This window comes from Erythrolamprus reginae, chromosome 4 (genome assembly GCF_031021105.1).
Source record: "Erythrolamprus reginae isolate rEryReg1 chromosome 4, rEryReg1.hap1, whole genome shotgun sequence".
NCBI classification, from domain to species: domain Eukaryota; kingdom Metazoa; phylum Chordata; class Lepidosauria; order Squamata; family Dipsadidae; genus Erythrolamprus; species Erythrolamprus reginae.
In genome coordinates, this window is record NC_091953.1 from 109793007 (window position 1) to 109812444 (window position 19438).

Here is a 19438-nt window from a genome sequence, read left to right on the forward strand (position 1 = left end):
TGTGAATTTGATTCAGATGACCTTGATGCTTAGCATTCTTGCAAGCCCCCCATTCCAGTAAGTGACTACACCATTTCCTTTGAACAAACTAAAGGGGCTGAGATAACTGACTAATTTATTTATTTGTTTATTCGCTTTTCATGCCGCCCTTCTCCTTAGACTCATGGCGGCTCGCCACATGTCAGCAATAGCACTTTTCAAACAGAGCCAGGCTATTGACCCCACGATCCGGTTCCTCATTGTCTTACTCCTGAAGGGGATTAACCAGAAATTAGGAGATTTCCAACTTTCGGCATGGTAATGACATGGGGATCTGCAGGTTGTAGTTATGGTATTAATGGTATCTTTCAGTTTTGTTGGTACAGAAAAAGGCCTGCTACCAACTGCACCCGTACTGTTATAGCCTTCAGTACAATAACTTTACATTTGGCAATGTGGCAAAATTCAGAATAATAGTAGCACCATTCATGGAGACATAATGACTTCCATGCGCAACTGCTCCAGGATCCAGCACATCATGAAAATAATAATAATAATAATAATAATAATAATAATAATAATAGTAATAGTAATAATAATAATAATAATAAAATACCCAGGAGCAAGCACATAAAAACCTTGTTACCAAGTAATTCCTTAGTGCAGTACATCCCTAGTTAAGTATGGCCATAAAATTAACAAAGATAATTCCTCAGGAAAAAAAAAAAGAAAAAAAAAAAAGGGGGGGGGGCATATTTGACCAGGAGGATTGCCATTAAGCCACTTGAAAGTGAAGAGGAAAACATACCAAAGTAAACCTCCGGCCTGATAACATGTATGTATTCTCAACAAAAGCTTTAATAAGCAAATTTTACTATGTAAGGTGTAGAACATAGCTCACTGTGTTCCACCTGCCATAACAGTTTATATTAACACTGTCAACCCTTATTAAAGCGTGAGAGCAATTATTTATTTATTTGTTTTAAATTGAGGGTAAGGGAGCAGCATGAGGCTATATTTACTTACCGCCCAATAACCTAATTGCCATTTTCAATGTGGTAAAGAAACATATGCCAGACCTGTCTGCCAAACAGCTTCTTAGGTCCCTATTCCACAGTGCTTCAAAGAAAGGCCAAGATATATTTCTGCACAGTGCTCTCGGTAGGAGATCCTTACATCCTTATGATGAACAAAAAGGGTCAAGGTCTATAGTAATGTTACAGTCTTTTGATCACTACAAGCCATTCTCACTGACAAAGCATTCTTTCCATAGATTCAGTTGCTCAAACACCATCTAACCTGGTTTCATGGCTACTATCCCTGATTGTTATTGTCTCTCTTGTGAGAAAAATGCCCTAGGAGGGCGCCATCATCCACTGGGTATGAAAGAACTGTTATCAAATGGTAGTGCAACCGGGCTGCTGAAAAGCATTTCCGAATATGAAATTTTTATCCCCATACCATTTCTATGTCGACCACATTGTGGCTCAATTATATATCCCATTCTAACCAATGCTCACAACCTAGTGGCTTGTTTGGCCTACCCCAATATTTAACTGGCGTACAGGAGCCTTATTTCTCCAAATTTGTGTACGCTAAAAATTGCCTTAAAGGGATGCTCATATTGCCCTGTGGAATTGGAGGGGCGGGCAGAGGGGGGGGGTTTGCCTCACCACCCCCGCTGTAATATCACAACACATGTGTTGTGCCCCCCAGTAAATCAGTTTAATTTCAAATTAATTCATTTTAAGCTCACTCAATTCAAATATACTAACTTGATAAATTAAACCATTTTGATAATTCATTAAGCACAATCCATTCCCATGTACTGGCTTAATAACCTAGATCATTTTTTATTTTATTTTTTAACAAATCACTTTATGTTCAATCAATTCCCATATAATCGTTTCAATAAATTAACTCATTTTAATTCATTCCTCTTAGGATCAATTCATTCAAGTATACTAGCTTAAATTAAATTAGATCATTTTGATTCATTCATTTTAAGTTCAATCAATTCAACTCTATTGACTTAAATCCATTAAATTATTTTAATAATTCAATTCGAGCTCAATCAATTTCACCATACTGACATAATAAACAAATCATTTTACCAATCAGTTTATGCTAAACCCCTTCAACATACTGACTTAAATAAATTAAATCGTTTTGATTCATTCCTTCTATGCTCAAACAATTCAAGTTTATCCTCTTAAGTAAATTAAATTGCTTTTAATTGCCCATTTTTATCCTAGGTACCACAAGTATACTTAACTTAAAAAGGTAAAACGTTACAATTCCACCATTTTAAACTTGCATAGATTGAAAAGTTTAACTCTGCCATTTATTGATCAAACTACTCAAGCATATTAGCCTAAATAAATTAAATCCTATAAATTAATTCATTTTAAGCACAACAACTAAATTGAAATAATTTACATCACTTTGAACCAAATAGCGTGGCAATTAAATGCACAGGTTAAAACTCAAACTGTATCCTTCCTGTCGGGGTCTAAAAGACCCCAGCACCCTGGAGACTGTTCACGAAAAGCCACTTTACCAACTATTCTTCCCTGGGCTGGCCTTACCGCCTCCTGCGCTCACCGGAGCATGGCCCGCCAGGATCGTTCAGCTGTATCAAACCTTAGGATAATATTTTGGTCCTCTTTTTTTTTTTTTTTTGGTGCATGGAGTCCACTAATATTGATGGAAATCAATTTAATTTCTTCTCACCATGCTAAGGCAGACTTATCCCCCCTCACCTGTGAAAGCAAAGCGAGGCGCGAAGCGCCATGCTGGGAACAGGGGGGGGAGTGGCTCACCACGTGGCACCCCCCCCCCAGCACCGCCCTGCACGCGGCCTGCACGCGGCCTGTCCGAATTCAGCGGAGAAACACAAACCACGTGGGGGAAGTGAAAAAGGCCTCCCCGTTGCTGCTACTCACTCCCCAGCGCTAGCCTTGGTAGCCCGGCACCGAGACGCTCGGCGCGTTGCCAGCCGAGCCATCGGAGCCCTTGATCACCTGCCCGGGCGGGCCCACAGGCCCCGAAACCGCGATCCCGGCAGGCAAGCCGACAAAGCCTGTTCAGGCCGCTGGCCCGCGCCAGCCATCTGACCACCTCCCCCCTTTCCCCAAGCAAGCAAACCGGGCGGGAAAAGGTGGATTTCCAAAGCTCCTGTAGGCGCCGTCTTGTGCGCTGCTGGCAATGAAGAAGGCGAGGATCCAACGGAGGAGGTGAGCTCCGTTCTGCGGCGAGCTCGGGGGGCAAGAGAAGCCGGGGGGGCAAGCAAACCCTGATAAAGGGCACACGCCCCGCCCCCTTGGCTTTCCCAGAATGCCCGAGCGGCCGCTGATTGCTCTGGGGCGTTCCCGCGCTAACGCGGGGAACGCCCCACAGCTGATGGGGAGAGCCGAGTTGCTTCCCGCCATTGGCAATTTTCGTCCAGGCGTTATTTCGCCTGGCCTCTCATTTCGGGAGACGGATTGGTCATAAAAAGCATGCCATGATATTAATTCAATTCAATTCAAACCTTTATTGTCAGAGTGTTTATAATGAGATTGGATGAGCCTCCCTTCATGCACCCCACAACCCAATACGACTCACAGTGAAAGACAAAAAAACCTTGACACAGTGAATCCTACTAACAAACATGCGATCCTACAGCTACGTGTAAACCTATTGCACATTGCACTGGCCCTGCAAGTCAATCATACTATTTATTTATTTATTAATCAGATTTGTATGCCGCCCCTTTCTGTAGACTCGGGGCGGCTAACAACAATAATAATACAATGTAAACAAATCTAATATTTAAGTTAATTTTAAAAACCCCAATTTAAGAAAACAATCATACATACTGACATACCATGCATAAATTTTATAAGCTTAGGGTGAAGCGAAAGTCTCAATTCCCCCATGCCTGATGACAGAGGTGGGTTTTAAAGAGGTTACGAAAGGCAAGGAGGGTGGGGGCAACTCTGATATCTGAGGGGAGTTGGTTCCAAAGGGTCGGGGCCGCCACAGAGAAGGCTCTTCCCCTGGGTCCCGCCAAACAACATTGTTTAGTTGACGGGACCCGGAGAAGGCCAACTCTGTGAGACCTAACTGGTCGCTGGGATTCGTGCGGCAGAAGGCGGTCCCGGAGATATTCTGGTCCGGTGCCATGAAGGGCTTTATAGGTCATAACTATATTGTTGTAAAGTTATTTTCCATTCAGAAGTCTGTTAGCCCACAGATAAAAATTGTTGTTCAGCCTGTTTATGTGGTTGCCTATGCTTCTATATATCCTTTCCAATGCCAGGAGAATAAAGAAGTGCTGACCAAGTTGTGGGTCGACCCTGGGGATTTTCCTCATTCTTCTAAGGCAGCGAGCCCTAGCAATGTCATCTAGCAGTACAAGGGGACAGCCCACAATGCTTTGTGCTGTGCTCACCACCAGTGAAGGGCCACCACACTGTGGGCATGTCTTATGCAGGACGACCTGCATTTTCTTTCAACATCTTTCAGTGCAAATTGTGTGCTCTGGGATGGAGCTCCATTTTTGCTACTCCATTGTGTCCCCCCCCCCCCCAATCCAGGCAGTAGTCCACCCCTGCTCATCAATCTTCTGCAATGTCTTTCTATCTGTGGCTGTTAAGCTGGCATACAATACCGTAATTTAATGAGTGAGGACATTTTCTATGGTGGACCAATAAAAGGTCATTAGTTGCTGTTTTACTTTGGGGGGGGTTTTTTGCATGACCCCAAGGAAGTGGAGCCTCGGTTGGACCTTTCTGGCCACATGGGTCATGTTGATTTTCCAGGTGAGATCTTCTCTGAAGTAGACTCCCAGGAATTTAACTCCAACCCTAATCCCTAACCCCTAACCACTAACCACCAACCACCAACCACTAAACCCTAACCCTAACCCTCCACACAGCCCCCCTCAATGTAAAGTGGGGCAGGTTCCTCTCTTCTTCCAGAGGTCCAATGCCATTTCCTTTGTCTTGCTGATGTTCAGGTGCAGGTTGTTTCATGTGGATAATTTTTGAACCTCCCCCATGTATGAATGAACGATGGTTGTAGGCTTGCTTTATATCGAGTTTTAAATATTGTCTTCATTTTTATTGTATGTACTTTGGGATATTTTTTTTAATTTTTGTATTCATTTTACTGTTGTATGCTACCCTGAGTCTGTCAGGAGAGGGACGGCTTATAAATTTGAAAAATAAATAAATCAGTCAGCTTTTTGATAAGGATGCTCAGCAGAAAGGTTTTGAAGGCCTAGCTATATGAAAAGCATCTTGACATAGTTTCCAGATGTCTCCAGATGGATCACTATAGAATGAAAAGCAGTAGCCATGGCCTCATCTGTCGACCTATTCCTCCTGTAGGCAAACTGGTGTTTGCCAAAGTCCGGTGGAAGGCATATCCTAAGGTGTTGGAGAACCAATCAATTAACTGTTTCTGATTATTGCTGACAATGTTGCATGTATAATTTCAGGAGGCACTTTAAACCCATAAGCCCCTAAGTGCCCCAATAGGTATATTCAGATGTGGCATTTTCCACAGGACTTGTTGGAATTGTTAGACAAAATATTTGTACTACCTATCATAGGTCTGGTCTAGTGGTTATGGTACCAGGGTGGATGTGAATTAAAGTACCGCTATAGCCATGAAAGGCAGCTGAATGACTTTGGAGCAGTCTTTTTCATTCAACTCAGCTTACCTCAAATAATTGCTGCTGTTGTAGTAAAATAGGAGGATGAAGAAGTGATTTATCTATAAAGTGATTTATCTATAAAGATAATAAAGGTGAGATATAAATCAATTATTAAAATAAAAATGCACTAAATGCTCTAGATCAGTGATGGCGAACCTATGGCACGGGTGCCACAGGTGGGCACGCGGAGCCATATCTGCTGGCACGCACGCTGTTGCCCTGGCTCAGCTCCAATGTGCATGTGTGTGCTGGCCAGCTGATTTTTACCTCAAACAGAGGCTCTGGGAGGGCTCTTTTGCCTTCCAGAGAGCCTCTGGGGGGAATGGGGGAGGGCATTTTTACCCTCCTGCGGCTCCAGGGAAGCCTTGGGAGCCTTGGGAGGGCGAAATGCGAGCTTATTGGGCCCACTAGAAGTTGGGGAAAAGGTCTTTTATGGCCTCCAGGGGGCAGGGGAAGCTGTTTTCACCCTCCCCAGGCATTGAATTATGGGTGTGGGCACTCGCACATGCGCAATAGCGCGCATACATGCTTTTTTGGCACTGGAGGGAAAAAAGGTTCGCCATCACTGCTCTAGAATAAAGGATATGCCATGATTTAGTTGGAACGCAGACTTTATACCTGAAGTGACTTAAAACTCACCAAAAAAAATGCACACAATGAAAAAGAGCAGATGAATTTTAATTCATTTAACAAAGTAGCATCTTAATTTTTCTCCAAGAGTTTTAAGAACAAGCAAGAGGCAATAGCAAATGAAACTTAAAAGCTTTTGTTGTTTACTTATGGAGATTAGAACTTTATGATGGAAAACTATTGTAACACTGTGATCAGTGTGTGGGCTGCCTGCAGTCAGAGGCATCCCAAAATTACACCACCGTCATTTAGAAAAAATACACATATATTAGTGATGGGAAGGAAGGAAGGAAAGAAGGAAGGAAAGAAAGAAGGAAAGAAGGAAGGAAGGAAAGAAGGAAGGAAAGAAAGAAGGAAGGAAGGAAGGAAGGAAAGAAAGAAAGAAGGAAGGAAGGAAAGAAGGAAGGAAGGAAGGAAAGAAGGAAGGAAGGAAGGAAAGAAGGAAAGAAGGAAGGAAGGAAGGAAAGAAGGAAGGAAGGAAAGAAAGAAGGAAGGAATGAAAGAAGGAAGGAAGGAAAGAAAGAAGGAAGGAAGGAGGGAAAGAAAGAAAGAAGGAAAAAAGGGGGGAAAGAAGGAAAGAAGAAAATGGAAGCAGGAGGCCCCTAGGAGGCAAAGTGCATTAAAGTCCATATTTTTAAAAATCTCTCTGCCAATAGTCTCAAATTCCATGGTCAGGATTGACTCTTTGCTGCTGTAACTTGATGATACAGGTTCAGACCATTGTGGGCTGCAGAGGATTTTTAAAGCTGGAAATGGGAACAATTTGCTCCTCGGAGGCTTCCTACTCCAATTTCAACCCTTAATCTTCTCCTCCACCAAAAACCTTTTAAAATGCCCTTGCTCTTCCTGTATCATCATTATACAATGATTGGCAATTCCAACTCTGGGAAAGTTGTCCAACCATGACATAACAGCTGTGCAAATTTGCTTTAGTTAGAAAAGGTTAGTTTTAAGGCAAGAAAGGATAGTTTTAAAACCAAACAAGTGCTTCTTGAAGATTTAGGAAACATCCTAATGAGATCTTCTGATCTTTCTGCTTCTCACCTTTGTTTTTTTCAACAGCAGGATTCAATTCAGTGGGAAATCATTTGCAGACCTCCCCTAATTATTTTTACCCATTTAAAATCCTTTAGTCAGAAGAGATTATCTTTCCTCAAATATTGTTTCAACCATTAAAAAGGGAGCAACAAGTTTTCTTTTTACAGAATCTGGTCGGAGTTTCCTCAGTTGTTGGTGCATAAGTATGTATATGTTTTGATGTGTTTGTATGTCTGCACATATCTGTTAGTACTATGTACATAACTGGTTGGGTTTGGCAATATATACACAAACTTCTTCTCACCACTTCTCTTCTCTCTATACACTAATGACTGCATCTCAAACGATCCATCTGTTAAACTACTGAAGTTTGCAGATGATACAACAATGATCGGACTCATTTGAGACAATGATGAATCTGCATACAGACGGGAAGTTGAACAACTATCCTTGTGGTGTGACCAGAACAATCTAGAACTGAACACACTCAAAACCATAGAAATGGTGGTAGACTTTAAGAGAAACCCTTCCACCCTTCCACCTCTCACAATACTAGACAACACAGTATCAACAGTAGAGACCTTCAAATTTCTAGGTTCTATCATATCTCAAGACCTAAAATGGTCACCTAACATCAAAAACATCATCAAAAAAGCACAACAAAGAATGTTCTTTCTGCGCCAGCTCAGGAAGCTCAAACTGCCCAAGGAGCTGCTGATACAGTTCTACAGAGGAATCATTGAGTCTGTCATCTGCATCTCTATAACTGTCTGGTTTGGTGCTGCAACCCAACAGGATCGACACAGACTTCAGAGGATAATCAGAACTGCAGAAAAAACAATTGCTGCCAACCTGCCTTCCATTAAGGACCTGTATACTGCACGAGTCAAAAAGAGGGCGGGTAAAATGTTTACTGACCCCTCACATCCTGGACACAAATTGTTTCAACTCGTACCCTCAAAACGTCGCTACAGAGCACTGCACACCAAGGCAACTAGACACAAGAACAGTTTTTTTCCGAACGCCATCACTCTACTAAACAAATAATTCTCTCAACACTGTCAGACTTTCTACTAAATCTGCACTTCTATTCTACTAGTTTTTCTCATCATTCCTTTCACCCATTTCCTCCCATGTTGACTGTATGACTGTAACTTGTTGCTTATATCCTAAGATTTTTATTAATATTGCTTCTTCATTGCTTATTTGACCCGTATGACAATCATTAAGTGTTGTACCACATGATTCTTGACAAATGTATATTTTATTTTATGTACGCTGAGAGCATATGCACCAAGACAAATTCCTTGTGTGTCCAATCACACTTGGCCAATAAAAAATTCTATTCTATTCTATTCTATTCTAACTATCAATGCATGTTTAAATGAATTATAACATACTAGCTTTAAGAGCTAGCGTTGCAGATAGCCATAAGAGGGAGCCAGAAGCGTGGTTTGTTCTCTCTGCTATTCATTGTATTTCTGTATTGTCTCAGTGACTGCTGTTGTAAGAACTATGTGTTCTAATTATGGTTTATGCTTGGTTTATGCATGGTTTATGTAAGTAAGGCTTATAGACATATATATGTATTGATTGCTGTAAATGTGTTTGACTAGGATTATTCTTGACTAAGATATTTGCCAAAGTATTTAAAAAATTAAACAATTAATGTATTTGGTTATCTGAATTACTACTTTTATCTCTCGGGTATTATCTGGATATCTGCCACCTCCACAGTTTCCTCTCTGCATCCTTGGTAACTCAAGGGTTACACACTCCTTAATACTTAACAATATCCTTTTAAAAACTTTAGATTAAATATTACTATATTGTTAACTCAGGCTCAATTGGGTAGTTGCATTGTTAAGAAATATGTATTTATTTATTTTTGTGATAAAATGATAATTTTATATCAACATTATTACTAATATTAGCATTTATTATTTAATAATTTTTCAAAGAAAAAATAATAATTTGAGTAGTTCCATTTCATCTTAGTCAAAGCAATGTGTCAGACCTAGTGCCTCTCCTAGGATGCAAAATCAGGTTGTTTCCAAAATATATGCCTGAAATTTCTTTCTTCTGACAAGCACAAATTTGAATGTCATTTATATACAACACATGATTATTTTTCATTTAATTGTCCTATTTGAACTGCAACCCTCTTTGATATCACTATTTACACTTTAATGCCAGACCGGCGGCTTTACTCCATACAATGTCTCAGCGTCTTTACACTGCTTCCCTCCGACTGAAATTGCCCCCGGAGCAGGACCTCCCCCTTGCTGGGTTTGCCTCCAAAGCGAACACCCGCCCACCCTCCGCTATTAACAGTGTGTCTCTAGGAGATCGCTTTGGGGCCGAATAGGAATATTTTGCAGCCTCCCCTTTAGAAGCGGCCATTTTTTCGCCTATTCCACACTGATGGTATGGATGGAATGGTTAGGGGGTGCGGCGCACATAGATTTTAGAATAGGCCTCCCTTTGGTCACTGGGGTTGGTAGGTTAGGGGCGGAAATGGGCAGTAGAAGCGACTGCGCATGCTCCTTTGGGCATCTTTTTAAAGGGTGATGGACCGCCTCTCTCCAGGAACTAGAGGTTAGAACAACGTCAGGGATTGGAGAGAGGATGCCCATGGGACTCACCGGATCCAATTTCCCACGGGGATTGGAGGGTGAACTCCTCCCACACGCCAAAAGGGGCGTGGGTCGGATCCAGGTGAAGGTGGCTACCTTCACCTGGTTCAGCAAGGAATTATGCCCAATTTTGCCAAGGAAGGTTCTGGCAGGTATTTCCGCCCCGTTAGTTTTGGCCTCTGCAGGTCCTTAGTTATAGTTGAATTTAAATATTTAAGTTTATGTATTTAAAGTTACGTTATTTAAATTTATGTTAATTTAATAAAATGACCCTTTATTTAATCCATACAATGTCTCAGCGTCTTTACTCCGCTTCTGGGGCAATAAATTATACCACTAGTTAAACATTATAAATTATATAACATACGTTAAATTATTTGTAATTGTGAAATTTACAATTATTCTAAGCTACCATCACAAGGGAAGGTACACAAATTGAAAAGTGCTAGATGTGCTTACAAATATAATTTTCCAGTTGATGACTAACTTGATCAAATGAATTCTTTAACACCAAAGCCTGAAAAAGTTCCACTTTTTCTAACTGGATGTGACTATAGATTCCATTGAGAGGAACGGAAACTGGTGCCAAAACCAAATCAATCCAGAACAGGTTGCTTTTATTTACATTATGATGTCAATCAAAACAAGAGGTTGATATTTTAAATAATACACTGCTCAAAACAAATAAACACTCAAATAACACATCCTAGATCTGAATGAATGAAATATTCTCATTGAATACTTTGTTCTGTAGAAAATTGACTGTGCTAACAACAAAATAAAATTGATTGTCAATCAGTGTTGCTTCCTAAGTAGACAGTTTGATTTCACAGAAGTTTGATTTACTTGGAGTTATATTCTGTTGTTTAAGTATTCCCTTTATTTTCTTTTTTGAGCAGCATATAATTAGAGTATTTATCAAGAGCTAGTTTGGTGTAGCAGTTCACACATCAGGCTAGAAATTGTGACACTGTGAATTCTAGTTACACCTCAGGCACAAAGCCATCTGAGTGACCTTTGATCACTCCTTCTTTCTCAATCCTAAGAAGCAGGCACTGGCAAGCCACCTGCAAAATCTTGCAAAAATAAGTTCAAGGACTTGTCTTGGCAGTTACCAAGATCAAATAATTAATTGAAGGCAGTCCCCCCACTCCAAATGGGCTGTTTGTAATTTCCATCTCATCTATACTTCATGTCAAAATGCTAATATAGTTGGGGTTGAAGCAGACTTAGGCTTGGGGTGAGTCTTATTTGAGGGGAAAAGGCAGAAATCAGTTTTTTAAAAAATCTATTACTTTTAACATTACATTTATAGTGGATGAATTTTCAAAAAAATATATTGTTTTGGCTCTCTTCTAAAACTCAGCACACATTACATTAGCCACTAAGGAACTGCTGAAGATGCTTCCTATAATTAGTGAATCGCACTCTCCTGTATTTTCAGTCAATCAAGTTGGAGTTTAAATATACCGTATTTTTCGCTCCATAAGACGCAGTTTTTTTCCTCCCAAAGTAGGATGAAAAATCAGCCGCGTCTTATGGAGCGAAGATGCAGGCAGGGAGGGGGGGGCGCTGGAGCAGAGGGGGGCGGCGATATACTCATCTGGAGACCGCCGCCTCTCCTCTTCCCAACCCCGAAGAGAGCCGCGCCTTTCGGCCTCCGGAAGTGCTGGGCCGGGGGACGCCTCCACCGCGCAGGTTTAGGAGGCGGAACGGCACTGGAGGAGCGTTGGCGGCTCCGAGCCTTTGGGAAGGCTACGGGAATCGCTTCAGGAGGCGGGGAGGTCTCGAAGACCCAAAATCCAGCCAGTCGCTCGCAGCCGGCTGCCGCCTGTGCAAAGTTTGGCTGCGAACTCGGAAGCGCCATCCCGCCGGCTGGCTGGCTAGCTGCTGCCTGGCCCCCTCCCTCCCAGAGGAGAGTCTCCCTCCGCACCACCAGCGGCGCTCCCCCCGCCAGCCAGCCAAGCCCCGCGCCCACCAGAGCCGGCTCCTCACTCTCCCCCCGCCGCCCGCCGCATTTGCAGGAGGTGGGGATGGTCGGGCGGCCTGCCAAGGCCAGGAGGGATGCCGCTGCCCCCCCTTCCCTCTCTCCGCCCGCCGCTGTGCCTCCTGCTGAGCCCCCTCGGCCCCGCGCGGCGCCTGAGTTTTGAAGCCCCCTCGGCCCCGCGCGGCACCTGTCAGAGGAAGCTGCCCTGTCCCGGCCAGGATCCGGGGGTGGCGGAGGGCCCCGGGGGCGAGGTCATTGGGGTTTGAGGGGCCCTAAAGCGCCTGGCAGATTGCCCAGTGGGTTTCGGATGCCACTCGGGAGCCACGGAGGCCCCTTTCTGCTCAGGGTCTGGGCCGCACGCTCTCCGCCCACAGCAGAAAAACAGAAAAAATAAGGGAGAGAGAAAGAGAAAGAGAGAGAGAGAAAGGAAGAGGAGAGATAGAAAGGGGGAGAGAGAAAGAGGGAGAGATAGAGAAGGAGAGAGAGAAAGAGAGAGGTACAAAGAGAGCGAGTGAGAGAAGGAGAGATAAGAGAGAGAAAGAAAGAGGGACAGAGAGAAAGAAAGAGAGGGACAGAGAGAAAGAAAGAGAGGGACAGAGAGAAAGAAAGAGAGGGACAGAGAGAAAGAAAGAGAGGGACAGAGAGAAAGAAAGAGGGACAGAGAGAAAGAAAGAGAGGGACAGAGAGAGAGAAAGAGGGACAGAGAGAAAGAAAGAGAAGAACAGAGAGAAAGAAAGAGAGGGACAGAGAAAGGGAGAGGAGAGATAGAAAGGGGGATAGAGAAAGAGGGAGAGCTAGAGAAGGAGAGAGAGAAAGAGAGAGATACAAAGAGAGTGAGTGAGAGAAGGAGAGATAAGAGAGAGAAAGAAAGAGGGATAGAGAGAAAGAAAGAGAGGGACAGAGAGAAAGAAAGAGTGGGACAGAGAGAAAGAAAGAGGGACAGAGAGAAAGAAAGAGGGACAGAGAGAAAGAAAGAGAGGGACAGAGAGAAAGAAAGAGAGGGACAGAGAGAAAGAAAGAGGGACAGAGAGAAAGAAAGAGAAGAACAGAGAGAAAGAAAGAGGGACAGAGAAAGGGAGAGAGAGAAAGAGAAAGAAAGGTAGAGAGAAAGAGGGAGAGATAGAAAGAAAGAGAGAGGGGGGCTTGTTTGTATATTTTCCCAATTCCCCTAGGGCAGTGTTATTGTAATAAATATTTTAGCCTACCTTTTGGCTCAAAATATTTTTTTTCTATTTTCCTCCTCTAAAATCTAGGTGCGTCTTATCAGCAGGTGCGTCTTATAGAGCGAAAAATACGGTAACTCTCCAAGTCTATTTTGTGAGTGCGGGTGTCTCTATTTCCTGGTTTCTTGGGACTGTTGTGGGATAAAGTAGAAGTGTAATAGGCAGTGATGGGCTACCAAAATTTTTACTACGACACTATGGGCATGGTTTATGCATTTTGTTTCAACATCTTTCAGTGCAAATTTGGTGCTCCAAATTTTGCTACCACAACTGCGTTCCTGACCGTTCCGTAGGAGCCCATCACTGATAATAGGTGTTGTACATACTCCTGATCAGTTGGAGGATGATGAAGATATTGAGGACTCGGATTCAGATAGTGTTTATGAAGTAGTGGGGGGCCCGGGGTTACAGGTAGTAGAACAGGCGGGAGGCCATCCACATGATGGGGCTATGAGTTCAGGATCTAGCAAGGGAGAATCAGACGCTCGCTGGGTTAATTCTAAATTCAGAAGAATTCAGAAACGTAGAGAGCAAAGGTCTGGAAGAAGATATTAAGGAGAGGAATGGGTTAAATATTGTAGTGAGGTAATTGGCACGTCAGGGGGCTAATGGAGAAGAAGGGTGGAGTTTCAACGTTGATGAAAGGAAATATGGAGGTGTTTTCACAACGCTAAAGTAAGCCAAAGTATTTTGTATTGTATTTAGTCAGAGATGCTGTCTTTTAAAGCTATGTATTTAGGAAATAAATCTTCTCTAAATGAAGCAGAAAAAGGAATGTGAGATATGCGGCTAGAAGAGAGATAACTGAGCGATTGATGTTTGGAATGTGTTGAAGTGCAAGAGAGCAGAGAAATAAATGGAGTTGCTTATTTCATGAAATGATGCATTTAATGAGAGTTATTTGTAATTACTAAACTTCTACCAGAAACCAGAACAATAGGTATACTATATTTGGGCTACATGCATTCAAATGAGAAACAGAGTGCAGTAAAGAGTTAGAAGTTTCTTTAATACTTCATTCAAATATAGTAGCTCTTTAACAAACATTTCTCTTTTAAGAAGTCAACAAAAATATATAACATTTATACCTGTAATGGCGAACCTATGGCACATGTGGCATAGGTGACACATGGAGCCATATCAGAGGGCACGCGACACATTACCCTATGTCAGATCCTGTGTGCATGCATGCACTGACCAGCTCATTTTCGGCCTTGGGAAAGGCCATTTCACCCTCAGGGAAGCTACTGCAAAACAAAATATACAGTAGTCTTGAGCCTAAGGAAAATTCATTATTTAGCAGCTTCAAACTGAACATACAAATAATATCTCACACTCACAATGATTTCCCAATTCTTATTAAATGGGCTATTAACTTAAAATGCTGTTCATACAACAAAGATTCTCCAACTCTTTTGCAGGTCCACTTTTCTTTGTTACATTACATCTATTAGAATTCTAGATCCTACTGTTTCCTAGTGTACTGCACAGGTCTTTAGACAATAACTTAACTATCCAATTTAACATTTCTATTGCTCTCTCCTGCAGAATTTTCATATCTGATGGCTGTTTTATTTTATATATGAGAACTCCAGCATTTGTATTTTCTTTTGTGATTAAATATAACACTGCTATTTCTTGCAACCCATTTGTCTTCCCACTGTTAAGAGTTCCTTAGAAATTGATCGCATGTCTCGCAGCTTCAGAAGAAGTAAAATGTATTCAGTAACAATGCCATCGTTGCTATGCTTCTCAAAACTTAGTGATTTCTGTATAATATTCATTAGAAACAGTGCATGTTTTAAAATACATATATATATATATATATATATATATATATATATATATATATATATATATATATTGTTAGACGTTTTGCTGTTGGAGAGATTAAAAAAAATAGAAGAAGAAGAAGAAGAATTCATTATAACAACTTAAGTATGACATGTGATCAATGGTTTTGGGGAACAGGGGTTTATATACTGCGTTGCATTGCTCTGGAAGACTAAAATGTTTTTGGCAGTTGTAATAGGATATGAATTGCTATGCAGGATGTCAAATTTTGAGTAGGAGGAATGAATTGCTTGCAGGTCAGTTTTTTTTTTTTGCTGTCATGCAGAAGAAGAAGAAATTAAATTTACTTTGATACATCAACCATTGCTTTCTTTCAGTAATGTTCATTACTTGAAGCAAGGGGTATATTAATGTCAGTCCAGTGCTACAGTGTGCCACCCTGCATGCCACCCAAGTCTGCAGAGAGGGGCGGCATATAAATCTAATCTAATCTAATGAAGGCTTTTCTGCATTTTATCTCTCCATCTTCTGGACTCCCAAAGCTATGGGCCCACCAATGTTTCAGGTTCATCTGTTGTCATGCATAAATACTAGATGCCCTGACCATTCCTATTTTTATTTCCATTTGGATTATATTATTATTATTATTATTATTATTATTATTATTATTATTATTATTATTATTTATTCGATTTGTATGCCGCCCCTCTCCGCAGACTCAGGGCGGCTAACAACAATGATAAAAAACAACATATAACAATCCAATTTAATAAAACAACTAAAAACCCTTATTATAAAACCAAACATACACACAAACATACCATACATAACTTGTAATGGCCTAGGGGAAGGAATATCCTAACTCCCCCATGCCTGGCGACAAACATGGGTCTTGAGTAATTTGCGAAAGACAAGGAGGGTGGGGGCTGTTCTAATCTCTGGGGGGAGTTGATTCCAGAGGGCCGGGGCCGCCACAGAGATCTTCCCCTGGGGCCCACCAAATGATATTGTTTGGTTGACGGGACCCGGAGAAGGCCAACTCTGTGGTACCTTATCGGCCGCTGGGATTAATGCGGTAGAAGGCGGTTCCGGATGTATTCTGGCCCAATGCCATGTAGGGCTTTAAAGGTCATTACCAACACTTTGAATTGTGACTGGAAACCAATCGGCAGCCAGTGCAGGCCTCGGAGTTTTGCAGAAACGTGGGCGAATCTAGGAAGCCCCACGATGGCTCTCGCGGCCGCATTCTGCACGATCTGAAGTTTCTGAACACTTTTCAAAGGTAGCCCCATGTAGAGAGCGTTGCAGCAATCGAACCTCGAGGTGATGAGGGCATGAGTGACTGTGAGCAATGACTCCCTGTCCAAATAGGGTCGCAACTGGTGCACCAGGCGAACCTGGGCAAACACCCTCTTCGCCACAGCCGAAAGATGATGTTCTAATGTCAGCTGTGGATCGAGGAGGATGATACCTTTAGAAGTTCAGATGAATGTCTGAAGAAGAAAATATAGGAGAATGGTGGAATGGAAAATAAAGAATTAAATGACATAATTGAACTAAATGTTGATAAAAGGCAAGACATTTTGTATGGGTTTCAAATATGAATGTATGAATATATTTGAATATAAATATAATTTGAATTATATATCTCTAAAATAATACTAAAGAAAGATGACAACCTTTCTGGTTATGAGTTTCAAATATTATACATGTGTGTTTGTGTGTGTGTGTATGTATACACATACATATATATTCAAATAGAATAAAAAATTTAAAACTCCAGATTAAACCATTTCTATTACTTAACTAATCACATTACCTTGACATAAGAATAAAGCTCTCCATTACTCTGAGATTGTGAAGAAGAATGCCATTGCATTTGCATCTTATCTATTGCCAAGAAAATCCAGAAGGACTCGAGATTACCCTCATCCACTTCTAAACTAGGGGGGGGGGGAATCTAAATGGAACTCAATCGAATCCCTTATTTCTGCCATAGATGAAGTTCCTGTATGAAACTTGATTTACGTTGAATGGCTCTGTAATGAAAAGCAAAAATAAATAAATTTCCAATCTCTTTAATTGCTCAAAAGATCAAAATTCTTTGGATCGAGGGCTATAAATTCTGCCAATGAGATGAACATCACTTTATCTTGCAGCTTTCAGCAATCAAATGAGATATTGCTAAGACCCTGTTTCACTTTCCCGTCTAATTTTCCTAGATTGGTGTGGTGAAGAACAACAGTTTCTGGTTTTTTAATTGACCAATAATCTATTTTGTTCTCCTGATCTATAGATAGAGAAATCTGTCATTCAGTCCTTCAAAGATATACAGTGTTCCCTCGATTTTCGCGGTCTCGATTTTCACGAAACGCTATACCACGGTTTTTCAAAAAATATTAATTAAAAAATACTCCACGGTTTTTTTGCTATACCACAGTTTTTCCCACCCGATGACGTCATACGTCATCACCAAGAGTCACTTCTCTGTCTCTTTCTCTTTCTTTCCTGTCATTCTCTGTTTCAATCATTTTCTCATTTCTCTTTTTTTCTCCCCTTTTTTCTATCATTTCTCTCTCTCTTTCTTCCTCTCTCACACTCTCTTCCTCCCTCTCTCATCTCTTTCTTTCCTTCTCTCTCTTTCCGTCTCCCTCCCCCCCTCCACTTGCCCACGAGAAGAAAAAAAGCAACCTCTGCCGGGCAGCTCCCCTTGTGCCCCCGCTTTGTGCCTGCCTCTTCTCCCTCTCTTTTGGGGATTTTTTTTTCTTTTCTTTTTTCGCCTTTGGTCTCCCATTAAACCAAGGAGAATGTGAAAAGGGGGGAAAAATGCCCAGGAGGAAGCAGGAGCAACCCAAGCGCCTCTCTTTACATAAGTGCTCCTTTTCTTTTTTTAAAAAAATCACCCCCTTCTCTGTTTTGCCCCCCGTTTTCTTTCTCCCCTGCCCTGTTTTCTGTCCTTCCTGCAAGCCTCCTCCATTGTTTTGTGCATTAGTTTAGGGTTACAGAGGTGAAACTGACAAAGACAGCGGCTTGGGCTGGTTGGCCTCGGAGGCGGGAGAACGCGAAGAGCAAGCGGGGAACCCGGCGGGGTGGATGGCGGCGGTGTGTGTGTGTGTGTGGTGGTGGGGATAGGATAGAGAGGGACCCGGGAGAGTTCGGGTCTGCCGCTTAGCTGCCGCTGAGGAGAAGCGCGGGGAGGGCGAGAGAGGGAGATCGTGGCATGCGATGGTCCCTGCAGAGCAGAGGGGGGTGGCTGAGGCAGCGGAGGCGTAGCGGCGGCAGGCAAGCTTGGAGCATTGCTTCGCCTCCTTCACTGCAATAAAAATGAAGGGGTCAGACGCAGCCTCCGTGAGCCGAAGGTTTCCGCGGTTCTGACCCAGAGCAGGAAGGGGCTGGTGGGGGCGGCGAATCCACCTCCCCAGCCACCGGAGGGAGATCGGGCTGTTGGGGGCAGCGAATCCACCTCCCCAGCCACCGGAGGGAGATCGGGCTGGTGGGGGCGGCGAATCCACCTCCCCAGCCAGGCAGAGGGAGATCGGGCTGGCGAGGGTGGCGAATCCACCTCCCCAGCCACCGGAGGGAGATCGGGCTGGTGGGGGCAGCGAATCCACCTCCCCAGCCAGTCAGAGGGAAAGCGGGTGGGCGGGGCGGGCGGGCGGTGGGCAGCCAAAAATGGTGTTTTTACTTCTGCACTGCTACATCGCGGAAAACCGATTTTCGCGGGAGGTCTTGGAACGTAACCCCCGCAAAAATTGAGGGATCACTGTATACCCTATGACAAAGGAAAGATACATTGGTCTGAGAAGAGTTGGAAAGGAGATTCTATCAACTTTTTCTTTTTTTAATTTCTTAGAACATATGATTCCCATCTCATAATTCCATTTATTGCATGTATGCCTTATCCCATACAAGACAAGGTTTGACTCTTGTTCCTTTAGGCCAGTGCTTCCCAGGGGGATGTGGTAGTACAATAACTTAACAACTTGTGTGTGTGTGTGTGTGTATGTATGTATGTGTGTATTTATTTATTTTATTTGTTTTGTCAAGTACGTATTGGTGGTATACAAAGAATATAACAATATTTATATACATGATACTAATAAAAGAAAAACGTTAGGAATTAAAATTAAAAATTAATTAATTAAAATTAAAATTAAAAATAACAACACTGGAATTGCCAGTCGTAAATGTTCTGCACGCTGGCAATTCAAGCCTGGTTCTGTAAGTTAGAGTGAACTCCAATAATAATAATAATAATAATAATAATAATAATAATAATAATAATAATAATAATAGCAGCAGCAGCAGCAGCAGCAGCAGCAACAACAACAACAACAACAACAATAACCATAACAATAACAATTTATTAGATATGCATGCCGCCCATCTCCGAGGACTCTTTGCTTGGTCCCTAGCCCTTTTCCATCCAGCATGCAATATTTGAAAG